Genomic DNA, 19219 nt, shown 5'->3' on the forward strand with positions numbered 1-19219 from the left:
GATCTAAATCTACCGCACGAACGGGTTGTTAGCCAAATGCACAAAACATTGCAGAAAAATAAGCCCTAATGGAGACCGATTCGCGTTAAACATCTATCCCGCTTATTGATTGTTTGTTCCATAAATTCCAGAAACTGCTATCGGGCGTGTTTATCTTTGCCGCCACCTTTCGGAGCATTAATCCGATTAAAATCCGAGCTTCGCCATTTTGCAGCAGATATTCCGACCTAATTTATGTAATGCGGTGGGAAAGTATTAGTTTTAAAACGACTCCCCCGACAAATCCCCGATCAATGGGGAACTTGAACATTTTTTTTAATTTCTTTAATCGTCATCATCATCATTCAATCATCCAGCCTCCTTCATTGAGACCTCTTCCATTTAATGGTAGCCTTTCCTCTCTCATTCGATGCAGGTATCCATACCCTTTCAATTGTTTGGCATCTGTTTCGTCCATTATAGTATTTTCGACTTGCCTTCTTTCTTTGATGGTCTCATGGTCAAGTAAGGTTAAATCGGAAAATCTTCTCCATAATTTCGGTTGAAAGAAGTTTCTGAGTAATACTTAATAATTATATTATTAGTTATTACTCCACAGAATTGGATGTAGTGCTTCAATCATGTTCTTTACTTTCCCTATTTTCTTGATTACGTCCTTATTGTCCCTTCCGTTCTCATCTATTGTAACTCCCAGGTGTTCGTATGGTCCACGTTTTTTATTAACCAGATTTCCGTTTCGATATCTTGCCCAGTGCCTCCTACAGTCATGTATTTTGTCTGCTCAATGTTCATCTCTAGGCCCCATTTTGTGAATTCTTCAGTGAGCTTATTTATCATGTAGGTTATGTACCTGTCGGTCTTCTGCCAGTACAACCTGATCATCTGCGAAGAGGATTGTTTATAGGGTGTCCTCTATAGTTATCCCATTTGCATTTTCTTATACGCTACTGGGATGTACTTTGATAAACTTTAAACGGTGTTGTAGAAAGACAGGAGCCCTGTTTGTGTATACATTATTTATGTTAGCTTCTTTCATTGCTTCAAGCAGCGTAAGGTCCATTCCTCTTGCTCGTTGTTTTATTAGGAATATATTATCTGTGCAGGATCGCCCTGGTCGAAACCCATTTTGTTCTTCCATTTCTGAGACTTCTTCTTCTATTCGGACTGTTGGAACTCTTTCATATAGCATTCCGATGGACGATGTAATGCTAATACCTCGGTAGTTATTAAATTTTCTCCAACCTCTTGGAACCAGCTCTCCTTTCAGGCATTTGTTTAGGATGTCGCACAGTTGTTCGTAGGTTCTTGTGGTAGGGTGTTTAATTAGTTCGATAGACAAATCATCTGGTCCTGGAGCTTTCTTATTCTTCATTTTTCGTTTTGTTTAACACTCTCCAGATCCAAACCACTCGATCTATGTTTCTTGCTATACAAACACAACTTCAACTTCATGACATTAATGATTAAGATTATTATTGCACAGCTATATAAACACTGGATACAGGTCATCATTGATATCTCGCTGCATTTCTTCGATATTCTTACCAACGACATATATCATCGTATCGTCGGCAAATAATGTAATTTTGCCGTTTTTCACAACTTGAGCTAGATCATTAATATACCGGAAAAACAACAATGGACCCAAAACAATCCCCTGCAGTACCCCATGATCCACCAAGATAGGCTCAGATACCTCGTACATTACTTTTTGTGTTCTGCCAGATAAGTAAGATTTTAGCCAATCCAGGGTTAAGTGCTTTATACCCATATTTTCTAGTTTATCTATTAAAATATCCCTATTGACAGTCTCAAAAGCTCTTCTAAAGCCCAAGAACACAGCCAAAACAAAACTATTGTCATCGAAAGCCTCAACAAATTGACCACAGATACTAACCATCACAGTCTCGCAAGAATGTCCCTTTCGAAATCCTGATTGACTAGAGAAAATTAAATTATTTTCGTTACAATATCTCTGCAGCTGCTCCGTACACTGGCACAGTGTTGATCGGTCTGAAATTAGAATGCATCTTAGTACCTGGAACCTTCGGCACCGGAACCACCAAAGATGACTTCCATTCCTCTGGAAACTGCCCTTTATTGATTGATTGATTGATAACGTCCAATATTCAGTTTCCAACCACCGCAAAAGCATTCTTGAAAACTCTTGTTGAAATGCCAGATTCACCCCACCAACATTTTTCATTCCACGCATAATCCTTTTTAAGTGAACCAATGAAATGTTTTCAAACCTCGCGAACTCCATGACGCTGTGATTTTCCGTATCCTGGTTTAGATCTATACACATGACATTGACGAATGGCTTAGTTATTGCCGATATGATATCAAATACACGGGCTATATCCTTACCAGTTTTCACCAGTCCCTGTTCAAAAACAATTGGCCTGGATAAACTTTTATAAATATCTTCAAATGTTTCCATAGCTCTCTTGAATTTTGCTTATTTTCATCTATTACCTCTCCGAAGTATTTGTCTTTTTCATATCTTATTTTATTAACAATGTTGTTTCGTGATCTTTTATATGCACTCCAGTCTCCAACGTCTCTGTGACGCACAGCCCTAACATAAATTTTATCTCTTTCTTTCATCATTTGCCTTATTTCATATGTTATCCATTCTTTATGTTGCCGCTTCTTTGGGGCACATAGTATGACCGTTATATCTTGTGCAATTCTACTGTTCAGCAGTATACTTTTCCCAGCACAATCTGAAAGAATCTATCAGATAATTTCTGGACAACTTCTGGACATCAATGGTTAAAATGAAATGATCGCTGATTTTTGGTGTCAAGTGTACTTTATGCGACAGATCTTTTTCATTAGAGACAATAGAGTCAATAAGGGTTTGACTACTATCAGTTATACGTGTTGGACTAGTAATAATCTGATTGAATCCATTGGAATGTATTATTTTTAAAAGCTTATCACCGTAAAACGAGTTTTTTAAAATGTCGTAGTTAAAATCTTCAACTATTGACAAATTTAAATATTCGATCCAAATAGTCAGAGAAAAAATCTAGAAACTGTGCATTTTCAATCTGTGGAGGGTGATAAAGAAAAGTAAACAAATATTTCAGCCCACTCGCGACAATTTCCAGATACAATAACCAGACGTAGTTCTGAACGCACTCCGTACGACAGATCTTATATTTGATATCGTTTTGTACAAGAGACATTACCCCACCAGTTTTCCTATTTGTCGTGGTACACTGTTCCAGCTGATAACCATGGATGTTTATTTCGGTACGTTCTAAGGGGCGTTTTTTTTTTCGATGTATAGAAATTTAAGTTGCAATAAAACAACGATGGATTATTCGATTGACATGAATTTTATTTATTTATATATTTTCGATGACTTTTTCCAACATTTGCGGCCGTATATCAGCAATAACCCTGCGAATGTTGTCTTCCAAATGGTCAAGCGTTTGTGGCTTATCCGCATAGACCAATGACTTTATATAGCCCCACAGAAAGTAGTCTAGCGGTGTTAAATCACAAGATCTTGGAGGCCAATTCACAGGTCCAAAACGTGAAATTAGGCGCTCACCAAACGTGAATTTCAATAAATCGATTGCGGCACGAGCTGTGTGACATGTTGCGCCGTCTTGTTGAAACCACATCCCCTGGACATCATGGGTATTCAATTCAGGAATGAAAGAGTTAGTAATCATAGCTCTATACCGATCACCATTGACTGTAACGTTCTGGCCATCATCGTTTTTGAAGAAGTACGGACCATTGATTCCACCAGCCCATAAAGCGCACCAAACAGTTAGTTTTTCTGGATGTAACGGTGTTTCGACATACACTTGAGGATTAGCTTCGCTCCAAATGCGGCAGTTTTGTTTGTTGACGTATCCATTCAACCCGAAGTGCGCTAAACAAAATTCGTTTATGAAAATCGGGAACAACGGCAATCTCGTTTTGGGCCCATTCGACGAATCTACGCCTTACTTGATGATCGTTTGGCTTCAATTCTTGCAGAAGTTGGATTTTGTAAGCACGTAAATCAAGATCCTTTCGCAACATCTTCCATAAAGTGGATGGAATACAGATCCAATTCCTGTGCTCGATGGCGGATGGACTCATTAGGGTCTTCCTCAATGCTACGCTCTACAGCAGCAATAGCTTCTTCTGTACGCACCGTACGGCGCCTCTGAGGATGCGAGTTATCAATAAGAGGTAACGTGGTGCGAAAACGTTCCATGGTTAATCGAATTAACTGCTCTGATGGACGATTTTGTCGACGATAAAATGGACGTAGTGCGCGATACGTATTCCGCACAGAACCATTATTTTCGAAATAAAATTGCACTATTTGCAAGCGCTGTTCAGGCGTGCATCTATTCATGATGAATAGCCAAACCAAACTGAGAATAAATCACTTGACAGCTGTTAAATCGGTCGCCATCTTGAACAGTAATGCCAACTTAAAGTTCTACACATCGAAAAAAAAACACTCATTATCTCGGCGGACACATTTGTTTCGCCCTCCAATCATTAAACAATATATTAATACTATCCTTGTTATGTAAGAAATCCTGCCAATTAAAATAAACGGCTGTTCACATTAACTCGATATTATAATCTAATTGCTATTTTATATATTTATTACGTTGCATTTGTTCTATTCTCTTATATTGTTCATAACCATTTATACTCCATGCAGTGTGATCGATATTCAATTTCATTCCATATTTGCTATTAGCAAAAGGAAGCAAAAGCGTGCGGAGGTGTCGCCATCTAGTGACGCACGTTGCTACGAACTTAATTAACAACAATTACTCTACACCTTTCAGAAACAGACTTTAGCTTCGGCGAACCGAAAGTACATCGTGCGCGTTCGGCAGTAAATACGTCAGTTTTATTCGAACAAACGGCAACTTAGCGAAATTTACTACGAAGCAAATAGCTAACACATTTTCGTTGCTAACAGGAAACTAAGAATTATGCCGGGTTATTTCTTAATGGGAAAAGTACGGTGCAAACTTTTGAAATTCGCTCTCGCCAGGGCTGCAAAACACGATTAGTTTGACTTTAATTTTTATGGCTTCAACGCGAGTATAAATTGTCTGCGCCCAAAAGGATGGGGGTTGGATAATGGGGTTGTATCCCATCCCCCTCCACCAAAAATTATACTTGCTGGTGAGACTGCAGACGGTAGTTCACCAAAGCGACTTCAATATCGTAATCACAGCACATTATGTAATGTTAATTGAAAAAAAACAATGAACGTTTTCCTTATCATATACTAATTAAGTAGGCTATGACCCTCCGCAAAACACGCGATTTAAGTCGTCTTGCTATCATGGAAACGTCAACAATAATTTTGTAACGTTTGTCGTCAGTGTCATTTTGAGAATGTTTTATTTATACAATTTTCCGTGTGAAAGGTGGAGGGGATTTTTTTAAACGAATCAGCTTTTGACAAAATTAAAAATGCAGGAAGCCCGTAAAGGTAAGTTTTGAGACTAAGTAAATTACTCTAAAAGGCAATTATCCTTAAAAAATTCTACATTCTTTTGAGTCATATTAAAAAAATTGCCGAAAAAAGTATGTTTGTAATTTATTAAGCAAAATATGTTACAATTTTCACATAATATGGGGATACTGTTGATACTGTGTATTAAAGTAACATGTGGTGTTACGCATAAGATACAATCTTGCTCCCACCTGCTCCAAAAAACGTTTTTCGTTATAAGTTTTGACCTTTTAATATATAAATTTGTTTTCTTTTTTTATAGGGCGATAGTGTTGTTATTATTTTTGGCATTTCAATAGTGAAAGATATTTTCATAACTTTTGTTTACTATGCGATGTCATGCTCTTTTGACACTAAGACTAACTATAAATCAAAACCATGAATGAACGCTCTTCTTGCAAAGCAAAGCTTTAACTTTTTTAGAACTATGACTAATGCAAAAATTGTAGCAAAAACAGAGTAAAGTGTTTAACTGAATGATACATTAGATGTATAATTTTAAGTTTTATTTCGTTTCTTTTAAGCAAACAAACTTAAATATTTTTAAAAATCCCATAACAATATTTTGTTTTCATTTATATTAAACAAATAACTTTTTCTTGTTAAATTCTTACTTTTAGGGCAGCCTGTATTACTATTTTTTATTTACTTAATTATAATTATTTCGCAATGTTTCTACATTCTGCGTAGTATTATTAAACCGTTTTCACGATTTAATTATAAACTGTTTGTAAATATACAGTTTTTTTGTGAACACCTTCTATAATAATTATTTTGCATTAAAGTTTGATGTTCGCAATATTTTTTTCTTCTTATTTACAAAACTTCTGGATTCCCTCTGCGTCGGTTTTTATTGAGTCGAACTTGCTGACGTTTTGCCAATCATCCTGTTGCCTTCTTGAGAGCTCCACTGAAACTGGCATTTTATTCTGTACCTGTATATATCGTTTGAGGGGAGCGGAGCTAAATGAGGAGCATAAACACCGTATCGGATGACTGATTCCCATATTGGTAACAGATAAAGACCCGAGTCATCTGTAATAGACAAAACACGCAATATGGGTCTTTAAATAATCTAAGACAAATACACGAAATAAAAACCCTGGGGTACCAATCAATTAATGTATGGTGTGGTGCGATAGAAGCGCATATTTTGGGTCCGATATTTATAGATCAAAAGCTAACTGGGGATCGTTATTTGCAACTCTTAGAGCACCAAATAGAACAATATTTAGAAGATTTACCCCTAAATATATCAGCTCCTCACACTGTTGTGCAAGTTAAAAAATTTCTAAACTGGAATATCCCAGGCGTTGGATAGGGAACCGCGGAACTATGGATTGGCCAGCCAACAGCCACAGTTCCAGTCAGTCACGTCACAGCAGTCTTTGAAATTATATAAAAATTTCCTATTTTTGTTGATTTGTCAAACAGGAGTAGACTAAAATATAAAGTGTGTTACATCATTGTAATCGGATTCAGATATTCTATTAATAACAAATATAATATACAGGGTGTTAAATGCTGGGTGCTTGAATATCAGAAAATTAAAAGTCGACATAAAGAAGAACTAAAGGTTCAGATTTTCACGAAATTATATATTTTTATACGAAAATGGTTTCGACAACACCGTATCAAGTAAAAGCCATCTCAGTTCAAAATTGATAGTGTTTTGTTTTATACGTCACTACTTCGTACCTGCTTCTATATGTTTCAGGGGGGCGGAGCTTAAGGAGGGGCAGAACACTGTCTCGGATGACTGATTCCCATTGGTGAAAAGTAAAGACCTGAGTCGCGGTTGAGGTTGTTTGGTTGCTGTAGATTCTCAGATTTTTCGTTGGTAGAAGAATTGATTACATGCAAAAATTTTAGTTTTATTGAATAAAATTTTATGTATGGTTTCGTGATTGCGTTCGGTAACTGCCGTTGAGTTTATTTGTCGTAGTCTTAAGGCTATTTCCTATTCTTAGGTAGCACAGTGCCTCAAAAACCGCATCCCTCTATCTTTACTAATAATACTAATATTATAGTTAATTAGTATATTAGAATATTTGCGAAATCTGTACGATATATTTCGAAGAAGCAAGACATCACGTTCATTCATCAAATCAGGCGCAACAAAATCGTAGCAGTCGGCGCTGTCAATACGTCGTCACTTAGCGCGTCACTGGTGCCAACTGTCGCGTGAATAACGTTATTTACGACGCGAGACGTATCCGTATGGTGAGAACGGAACAATGGCATTTTCTCCAGTTGTAGATATTGATATGCAATCAACGCCAACTAGGGACGCGTCGCGCGAAGTTTTCAGCACCGAGCTGCTAATTTAAATGGATTGCTTCGGGCGCAAACAAGTCAATAAATGTATTCCGAAAGCGCTCCCAGTAGAACTTTAGATATGCAGATATTAACGGGGCTGCGAAAGTTTTTCCGATTGTTCTAGACGATCGTCCATTATATACTGCTCGAAAATCTCATTTTCCACGTCCACGAGGACGTCGTTATACCGTTTCAACTAAGGGACATCCTTAAGATGTCTCAAGGATATACGATGTTACTAATTAGATCGTCCACGGTATATCAGTATGTCCGTAGGATGTTTGTTAGGACATACTAAGCATATCCAGTTAAACTAGTTGAGACGTCATTAGTATACCCGACTGTGAGGATATAGGATAGGATATAGGATATATATATATATATATATATATATATATATATATATATATATATATATATATATATATATATATATATATATATATATATATATATATATATATATATATATATATATATATATATATATATATATATATATATATATATATATATATATATATATATATATATATATATATATATATATATATATATATATATATATATATATATGTATATATGTATTCGTATAAACAATTGGACTACTGGACATTACCTTTCCACTATTTCTCATAGGCTGTTGGAAATAACTTAATAATTAAGTAAGTTCCACTGGTATATATATATATATATATATATATATATATATATATATATATATATATATATATATATATATATATATATATATATATATATATATATACCAGTGGAACTTACTTAATTATTAAGTTATTTCCAACAGCCTATGAGAAATAGTGGAAAGGTAATGTCCAGTAGTCCAATTGTTTATACGAATACAAAAGTTCTGCCAGTATTTCGTACTCGCGTGCGATAGAATTAACCTATTGAGTATGGTTAGTGAAGTCATAAAACACATGTTATACACATCTGATTTTTTTCTATTGTAGATGTAATAAAACTGAAGGTATATAATGTAGCAAAAATATAGAACCACCTAAGCTATTTCAAATATAGAATTAGATACTATACCTTTAACTAAACTCTTATATTTGACAGATTTTCTGTCATTCTTTGATGAAAGGAGCTCTTTTCAGCCTAGCAATAAATCTCATATTCTTTTGATGTTTATAAATCTGTTTCTTATCTGCAACTGAAAATATTTTAGTTTTGAGAAAGACAGGTTTTATATATTGGTAGGTATATAGGTATACATCTTTGTATTTTATTTTATTAAATTCAAAACTCATCAAACTATCATCGGTAAGATCCCTTTCATGAGAGTAGGTATTATCGGTCGCAATAACAAATATGACTTTTCACTTTGACAGTAAAAGCCTATTTTCATGCAATATTTTTTGTTAATCTAAAAGCACAGCACACAGAATACTCTAAATAGACGCCAAGTCGCCATATACCTTATACCGCCATCAAAAACAAGGCTGAAAAGATGGAGGACGACGAGACGGAAGAGATGCCGTCATTGCGTCATTGGTTGCAGCCGAACAGTTATGTCAATGGAATCTTATAAACAAATATATTACTTTTACCTTTTTGAAATTTTAAACTTAGATGAATCCGTATTTTCTGTGGTATTTTTTATTAAAAGGCGTTTCTTGTCTCGTCCGTGTCCAAAAATAATAAAAACAAGTTGATTTTAAAGGTTTGATTTCGGTTTCATTTAGGATTTGCCAACACGGACGTCGATGAAGATGTGCACAAAAACGTTGCCAATAAAATGTCTCCCAAAACACCACCAATCTAAAAAAACTAAGTATTTTCCTTCTCAGTTGTTCAAAATTTGACTTTTTAGGTTTCATTTTGTTTTACGGGTTTTCATTTCTTTCCTTTATTTCTATTCTAATGTTCCCATTATGGCTCAAGGGGATATCCTCAGGACATATATTTAGAGGATATCTGTGGTATATCGTGTACAGTAAATCCGCAAGCTATCCATTCAGAGGATATCCCTGGGATGTATTTTACAATATCTTCTTAGTATATACGCTTCTTAGTATATATCTTCGACATGTCCCGGGACATGCAGCTTAAATGAGACATTGACCGGATATACTGTCGATATTGTGCGCTATCTGGGTAGAGGTCGTATTTGCCATCTTGAATTTTTAAAAACCTTTTCTGCAAAATTCAAAACCTTTAAAAAATCGGACAACCCTAGGGACAAACTGTATGACTTTAAAACGGTATAACTTTAAACATCCGATCTTTTCGAGATTCTATGCACAAACTGACGAAATAGCTATTATATTAGACCACATCTTAACAAAGAAAAATATGAACGGAAATATTAGTCTTACAGATCGTGTTAAATTTGATCAAACAAAACAAAAGAACACCATGAACATTGAATGAAACGATAATGTCTTAAAAAACACTAAATAATATATAACAAAAAAAAACTACAAACAGACAAATTGATAGAAACTTAAACTGCAAACTCAGGAAATAACAAAATTTAGTAAACTATCAGAAATAAACCTATCAACGTAAGATAAAAATATACAACAACTATGTAGATAAATGCTAGAAAAACTTAGAGGAGGGAGAAAACCTCTACAAAAGATGGAAGTCTCTGAAAAACACTTAAACTGAAGGAGAATTTAAAAAAATAAAAGCGAAGTAAACAACTTAAGGACAAAACTAGAAAAATGTACGTGGAAAAAACTCAATGAACCTGGAACAAACTAGGAAAAAATGTGGGACCTTTTAAACGGATTGTGTATGAAACCATCAAAAAAGACAAAAATTAGAGCAATAAGAAGCATGACAGAAGAGTTCAAAACATATTTCTCAGAAATTTCAGAAAACTTGGTTTATAGAAGAAGCTTTAATAGAAATTCAGAACACCCTAAAGAACAACAGCTCACCGGAAGAGGACAGCATAACGAAAACAGACAACACAGAAAAACAGAACTAAAGCCAGTAAAAATAAAACCAGTACATAAAAAGACCCTCAAGGTACCTTAACAATTATGGGCCAATTTCTGTCCCAAATACATGTGTGTACATGTGTGCCAAATTTCGTTTAAATATCTAAAAAATATATTTTAGTTTTGAAAATTTTACCACCCTGTATATTGAAAGTTAAGACGTTTAGGACATTTATTCATACAAGAATGGACCCAAAAATAGCCCACTTACTAATTAGAAAACAAACTGTGTTTTATTAACTCGCCTTGATGTTTACAGAAGATATAGGGCCACGCTAAAAGAACGAACAAGGTAATAGGGCACTATATTGATGGTATTTTTATTATTTTATTAGGCAAGGTTTAAACAAGAACATTTTTTGAACAAAATGCCATATACCTGAAGGAATTCCTTTGACAACAGGTAACTTTTCTTATCTGAAGATATTTCCAACTTAGGGATATGTGCTTTTATCACAAATTTGCGTCAGCTCATTCAAGAATTATCCGGCGCATAGCACTGATTAGCTAATTATGAAAATACCTGGGCCAAAGTTAGCTAGGTAGACGTTGGGCAGTGTATATTTCGAATATTCTAGATATGCGCTAGCGTCAAGATGCATTAACAATTCCGCCTCGTTACGGGGGAAGTCTTCTATATTTGTAAAGTGCAAAGTGCCATCTATTATAGTTTACGATGTCCCGATATTTCCCAACTTTGAGCGTCGACTCGTGAAGAATGCAATTATCAGGGGATAGATCGATAACGGAGACGAAATGAGGGCCATTATACTACTCAAATGAAGTCATTAAAGCCTGCAGTATGTCTTTGAATAGGCGCCGCTTCGCTGATAATAGTGGAACTGATATTACCCGTTTGGATTTTTTTCAAATGATATTCGAAACGTTTAAATTCAACAAAGGTGTAGGCAACTCAATATCTATTTGTTAGGAAAGAGAAGGTGCTATATAATTATTATTATTCGGATTACAAAGTGGTCATTATTTCAGATAAGTAGGTGCATGAAGGGAGTTCTGGCCCATATAACCTAAACAAAGGGAGTTCCAACACACGTAATGCCCTGTTCCAAATTTTAGGTAGTTAATTAATAGTGTCGACAGTAATAACGTTGTAGGTTATGGTCTTCTGGATTTCTTCTTCTTTCTTCTTTCACTGCGCTGTCTAAAGCTGAACTACAGTCACTCAAACACAAATAGTATCCTTTTCTTTTTAGACATTTGTTTAATCGTAAAACCGACTTAATCTTAGGTCGTTCTGTACGTTGGAAAACCGACTCAGGACATTCGTTACCTATTTAATAATGTGTAGCAACTTGATTAATGAGATATTTGAGAAATTAAACAGATTATTTAATTGAGAATTTTATAACAAGTATATTGTCAGATTAACATAGCAATGACAAGACATGCGATAGACAATTTATACTAACGGTTGATTTTGCAATCACAGGTACAAATATCTTGTCACCTCAGTTCTTCTCTCAGTATGGTACTTAGACAAAGTAACACCCGGTTGTGCACTGTAGTATTTCGGTATTTTGTAGTATTAATGCAGAGAGAATTAATACACCTAACCTCAAATAATATCCACATTAGAGATATTAAGCGTTCTATTACAAAATGTGAGAGAACTTCATTTCCTGATGATACTCATTGCTATTTCAACCTACAACTCCACTATGATGACCTCTAACACGACATTGACAGCACATCAACGGTTCCAAATGCAGACACGTCCTCAATTGGGCGTCTGGTCAAGAACAAAGATATTTAGGAATAATCATTGCCGAAGATTTTAAGTCACACACATGAATAGTCGTTAAAAAAACTAATAATTTGACTTCATTTTATGTAACACTAGAACTATTTCTCAAAATAAATAAGAACTAAAAGTCCAGATTTTCATGAAATTATATATTTTTACATGACAATTGTTTCGACAACACTGTGTCTTTATCAAATGTAATATTTACAAACTACCTGCTACTATATATACCGAAAAATGAAAATAAAACCATAATTAATGTTGTTAATTAAACTTAATAAAGGAGATGTATTTAAATCTAATTGATCATTAAGCAATACATTTGAATGTCTCATTTCGTTAATCTCCATGGGTTCCTATAAATTTAATTTTCTATTTTTTGTGGCTGTATGTAAAATATCAAAATTGTGGTCAAAAATGTGTTTTTCTGTGTTTAAGTGTGTAGCATAATTAGAATCTAGACTATTGTTTTTAAACGCTCTTTTATGCTCGTTAATGCGTTTCTTGAAGGATCTACCTGTTTGTCCAATATAAATTTTAGGACAAGATCCGCATTTCACCTGTAGACACCTGACTTTTGAGATTTTGGACATTTCGTTTTATTGTTTTTTAAAACTTTTCCTGTTATGTTGTTAGTTCTGAAAGCTATTTTTAAACCACATTTTGACAAATGTTTTCAAACTTTTTCACTGGGTTCTCCTATGTATGTCATTGTTTTAAATTGTTCGTGTTCTGTATTAGGCTTCGGATAAATAGAGTTTACTGTTGTCTGGATTTGTTTTTTATTTATAATTCTATCTGTAATAGACGGATTGTAGCCGTTGTCGAGTGCAATTTGTTTAGTGATATTAAGTTCTTTATTGTCATTTTATGTTGACAGCGGCGTATTAAGAAGTCTGTGTATAAAAGAGTGAAATGCAGCCATTTTGTGTGTTCAAGGGTGATTTGAGCTATTATGTATGACTGCATCCGTGTGTGAAGGTTTATGATAAATGGAAAAATCTAATTTGTTTTGCGTTTTCCTAATAGTTAAGTCTAAAAAATTAATAGAGTTCCTGTTCGATCTCGATACAATTATGTAATGAGTTAATATAATTTAAAAAAGAATTCAATTGTCTGTCCGTTCCAACAAAGCAAGCAAAGACATCATCCACGTATCCATACCACCATAGAAAACTTTTACTTGAAGGATGTTCTAGTATGATAATTTCCAAATTATTCACAAAAATCTCGGCTAACAAAGGACTAAGTAGGTTTCCTATAATCAAACCTTCCTTAGAGATGTAAATCTGTCCATTAAATTGAAAATAATTTTGGTCTAAAGACTAGCAAACTGATAAATCTTGTTTCACCAATGGGTTAACCTGTTTCAGAGTTAGGGTGAAATCTACTAAATCTATCACATCCATAGGTGAAAAGACAATAGTGTTACGTTAGAAGGGATTTTGATATCTTTAAATTCGTTGATTATTTCAAAAGAATTTTTTATTTCAAATTTTGGTTTAAAATCTGTGTGGAACTTTGAAATATTTTACTAAATTTGTTGAGAGTTTGACTGCTGGAGCTGTTACATAAGACACCACCGCTCTAATGGACATATCTTATTTATGTAATTTAAATAAAGAATATAATTTGGGCGGTTGTGGATTCACAATTGTTAAAAAAAATTTGTCTTTGTCACTAAATAGAGTGTAGTAAGTAATTACTTCCCTGACTTGTCTTTGATATAACCCTTTAGAATCGTGTTTGATACATTGGAAAAGTTCTGGTTTAAGAAAATTGTTGAATATGCTCAGAGTATCTGGAGACCATATTATTTTTCAGCGAAATATGTAGAAAAATGTCAACCAGTCACCTCACCACACTCCACACAGGTTTCTAACCGTTTTCCATCTGTAATTTGTGAAACCATTAAAGTTCAATTATTAAACCAGTTTCAGACAGCCCTCTGAAGAAGCCAGCACTATTAATTACAATTTTTTTTGTACTTAAAAAAAAACAGGACTAATCCGACTTATTCTCCGTCCTGAAAATTTGCATAAATGTTGCTCAGAAGCGAACTTTCTCGACGTTCGCGAACACAATACATACCCGCCCACGGTACCTCCACATAGCTTGTATTCAATTAATATTAAATGCTTAGAGTCGCATCTCTAGAGGGCTTTTAAGTTCCCGACAGCCTGGGACGAGGCTACTTCATTAACTAATAGGCCACTTATACTAATTGCAGTCTGATTGACGCTTAATTCGACCGCATAATTGTTAAATTGGCCATCTTTTAGCTAAACGGACTTGACGGTTCCGTCTGTCATTCGATTCTATAGGTTATTTAAGAAGAGCGTATAGTAATCAAAAATAGAAAATTAGTAATATAGTAATGATTGTTCTGAGACACTTTTGGCGGGAAAAATTAAATTGTCGTGAATCTTCTTAAACAAATTCATTAAAACATACAGGGTGGGTCAAATGGTAGACCAAGTTACTTTTATATATATATATATATATATATATATATATATATATATATATATATATATATATATATATATATATATATATATATATATATATATATATTCTCACGTATTGATTCACGGATGGAAAAATGTGATGACACTATATTCCGGCATATCATCCGTTCGCTCGTTGAACTCCGACTGGAATCCTGCATCCGACTGGAATCCTGCAAATCGAAGTGTTTTCGGAGCGCGAGCATTTAAGATGCCAAGTGAGATTTTGGCGAAACGTCTGCAGGATTCCAGTCGGATGCAGGATTTGCAGGATTCCAGTCGGATGCAGGATTCCAGTCGGAGTTCAACGAGCGAACGGATGATATCCCGGAATATAGTGTCATCATATATATATATATATATATATATATATATATATATATATATATATATATATATATATATATATATATATATATATATATATATATATATATATATATATATATATATAACGTCTGCAGGATTCCAGTCGGATGCAGGATTTGCAGGATTCCAGTCGGATGCAGGATTCCAGTCGGAGTTCAACGGATGATATCCCGGAATATAGTGTCATCACATTTTTCCATCCGTGAATCAATACGTGAGAATATATATATAAATATATAAATATATATATATATATATATATATATATATATATATATATATATATATATATATATATATATATATATATATATATATATATATATATATATATATATATATATATATACACATATATACATCCCACCAATTTTCAACAAATATTTTATTTCCCTAAATACTAAAAAATAAGTTACTTAGTTACAATGTAATGAGTTTGAATAAGATGTTAATTTCTAGCAAACATTTTTCCTCGATGGTTTAAGTCATTTATAAAGTCATGAAGCTAATTTTCAAAATGGCGTAAGTCATTTCAACCCTTCAAAACCACATTCCTTTTGAAAATGCTTATCACAATCATATTCAAGACTTATTTGTTGGCACTATTTAATTGTGAAAATATTTTATTCCATTATAATGCTTAATTTTTTAACTAGAAGTTCAACCAAGCGTTAATCGCGTTTAACTCATTAAGTTGCAATAATGTTGGATCCGTCAATCACAACACGCGCGATCGATTTTAATAGCCCGATCCAAATTAGAAATTGTAATTTTCCTGCTAAATAATAGGAACAAAGATGGCTTTATGCCCGGAAAGCTTTGTGATGGAATTAAATTATTTAGTTAATTACCGATAAATTTTAACTATCTTGATTTCGCATTCAAAGCTGAATCTGGAGCAACGTTTCGGCCGGAATTGGAATAGGAGCGTCATTTGTCGACCTGACTGGATCACGTTGTTAGTAATTTGTTGTAGAAGTTTGACTCAACAAAAACCGACGCAGGAGCAGTCTAGAAGTTTTGTGAAAACTATTACAGTAGTCTGTGGAAGTTTCTTTGTTAAAGAAACCTATCTACTTACAAAAACACCAATATCGCCGATAAGAGATATTATTAATAGTGGAGAATTAAAGAAACAGAACAAACGTTGTGATTTTCAAATTCACCGTATAAACAATACTGATCAGGACGTAAAAAGAAGGAAAATATATTGTCTTTATCAAAGACAAATAAACTGGAAAAGTAGCTAGAATAAGATGAAATCAATATAAATATATGGGATTTAAGTAACGCCAAATAGACAAAAGGCAAGTGGCTGCGGAATCACACAGACAGTGTATCCAAAAGATGGTACGCGATAATTTTCCTACTTTAAGTCGCAGTATTATAAATTGGATAAAAAATGTACTTAATAACATACCAATTGAGAAAAAATCAGTACAGCACATTTACATTTCTATACAAAACAACATAAATCCTATTATAATTGATGTCAATAACGATTCTGATAGTGGTAGACATAGACAATATAGACATAGACATTAGACATATTAGACATTTAGAATATGGACAGCAATGAATTTATTGTATATATTTAAAGTCATTGTTGTCTCTTAGTCTAATTTAATATGATTATACCTAAATAAAGAAAACAAAAATATTGTTAACAAAACCTTTGTTTTGTCCTTTAACACCTACCTAGAGTTTGATTGCCGTCGGCAGGTAACTTCCATAATTGCCTGCCGTGTTGTTCGAAACGACGAGACGATGATCCAGTGAGTGTATCGTCGCCCTGCGCCCTCGCTCTTACTTCCACAGCATTTACCATTATTTTAATCTGTACCCGGAAATTAACACGTCATCCCTAGGGAACGTGGAGACATATTTTGTGCCGGCTAGCCACGCGGTTCGAAAACCGGAGCAAAAAACGTCGCGGTGCGAGGTCGGAAGACGAAAAAAATTATACTGGGTGTTATGGAAACGGCGTCACAGAATTTGAGGAAAGAAATCTGAACCTCGGCTTGACGACCGATCGATGTTTTGTTCGATCGAATTCGAATATAGAGAGCTGTTTTTAGTAAACTTATACTACTTATGCTACGGTGGTCATGGACACAAATGAATATCAGGAAAGAAGATATCCTTACAGACGGATCACATCGTCAACTTAAAAAAAGATCCTACATCATCTATGGAACGCAACCTTAAAGCTGTTATAAAAGCTTCTTCTCTATCAGACTCTGTGAAAAAATCTATAACCCCCCATGACTCTAAAATTCCTCGTCTCTACGGACTCCGAAAGACCCACAAACTGGGATTACTCCTTCGGCCTATTGTTAGCACCATTGCTTCTCCAACATATTCTCTAGCAAAATATCTAGCTTTCCATAGGGAAAACTGATGGTTTGGTACTTAATACCTTTCAGTTCATGGTTACATCACCATCCGGCACAAAAATCGTTGGTTATCAACTCTCTCACTTCACCACAACCTTCCAATAGCAATGAGGCCAAAGCAATCCTACACTTGCCACTGTGGTCCTTCCTTGCATTCAAAGTATCACTGACCACATATCAAAAGTTCTAGAGAAGTATAACGCCAAAACCAGATTTCCCACTTGTCCAAAAATCTCTCAACATCTTCGGTCCGTCAAAGATAAAATTCCATTTGACACGCCAGGAGTTTTCAGCATTCCATGCATATGCGGCAAAGAATACATTAGACAAAGCGGACGAAAAATATCAACTAGGCTCAAAGAACACGAAAGAGCCTTACGACTAAGACAAATAAACTCATCAGCTGTTGCCGAACACAATCACGAAACCGGACATAAAGTTTTATTCGATAAAACTAAAATGCTTGCATGTAATCAATTCTTCCATCAACTAAAAATCCGAGACGGTGTTTATGCTTCACCCCCTCAAACAATATATAAACAGGTACAGAGTAAAATAAGAGCCAGTTTCAGTCAAGCTCTGAAGAAGCCAACAGGATAATTGGCAAAACGTCTGCAAGTTCGAATCAGTAAAAACCAACGCAGAAGGAATCCAGAAGTTTTGTAAAAATAATTATAATTATTATATATAACATTATAAATAGGGCACGACGGCCAGAAGCTTAGCCAAAATTTGAGTTAATTTAGTTAAGGTTAATCAAAAAAACAATCGACATGATGGTTAGAAGCCATAAAAAATAATAAAAAGCTTAGGTGAGTTGCCTGGCCTATCATACCATTAAAAATCCGATTTACAAGTGTTTATTTATGTGGCGTTACGGTTATTATTTGTCGGATCGGATTTAGATTTGTCAGCGGCCATATTAGTATCATAGGAATAGACAGAATAGACTCGGAACGGTATTTTCTTATCGCTTTTATATACTCAAGCTGCCATTTTTCTAATCTCTAAAATTCCATAAGTACGTGCCTCTTGTCAATTTATTTGAAGCTTAGTGTGGGTCAAAAGCTACACATATACAGTCGTTTCTTCAGATTTCGTTAGTTCATTTGTAGCAGCATTAGCGTCCTCTATTAAGTAAGCAATCATAAACACTTTTTACAATTCGCTTGGCATTGAGAGTTTGATGCTTTTTCTGCAATAAAACACCGTTTTACCAGTAGGAAAATCTTTTCACATTTCGACGTTTCTATAAGACATACTTAGCAGAACAAGAATGCACTAATTCTGGTCCTCCGTATTTCCACCTACCACCCCCTTTTAAAATAATAATAGTAGTCCGACCTATACAATTGGTTTTATAAATTTGCGGCTGGAGGCAA

This window comes from Cylas formicarius, unplaced genomic scaffold (genome assembly GCF_029955315.1).
Source record: "Cylas formicarius isolate icCylForm1 unplaced genomic scaffold, icCylForm1.1 PGA_scaffold_8__14_contigs__length_24414737, whole genome shotgun sequence".
NCBI lineage: Eukaryota > Metazoa > Arthropoda > Insecta > Coleoptera > Brentidae > Cylas > Cylas formicarius.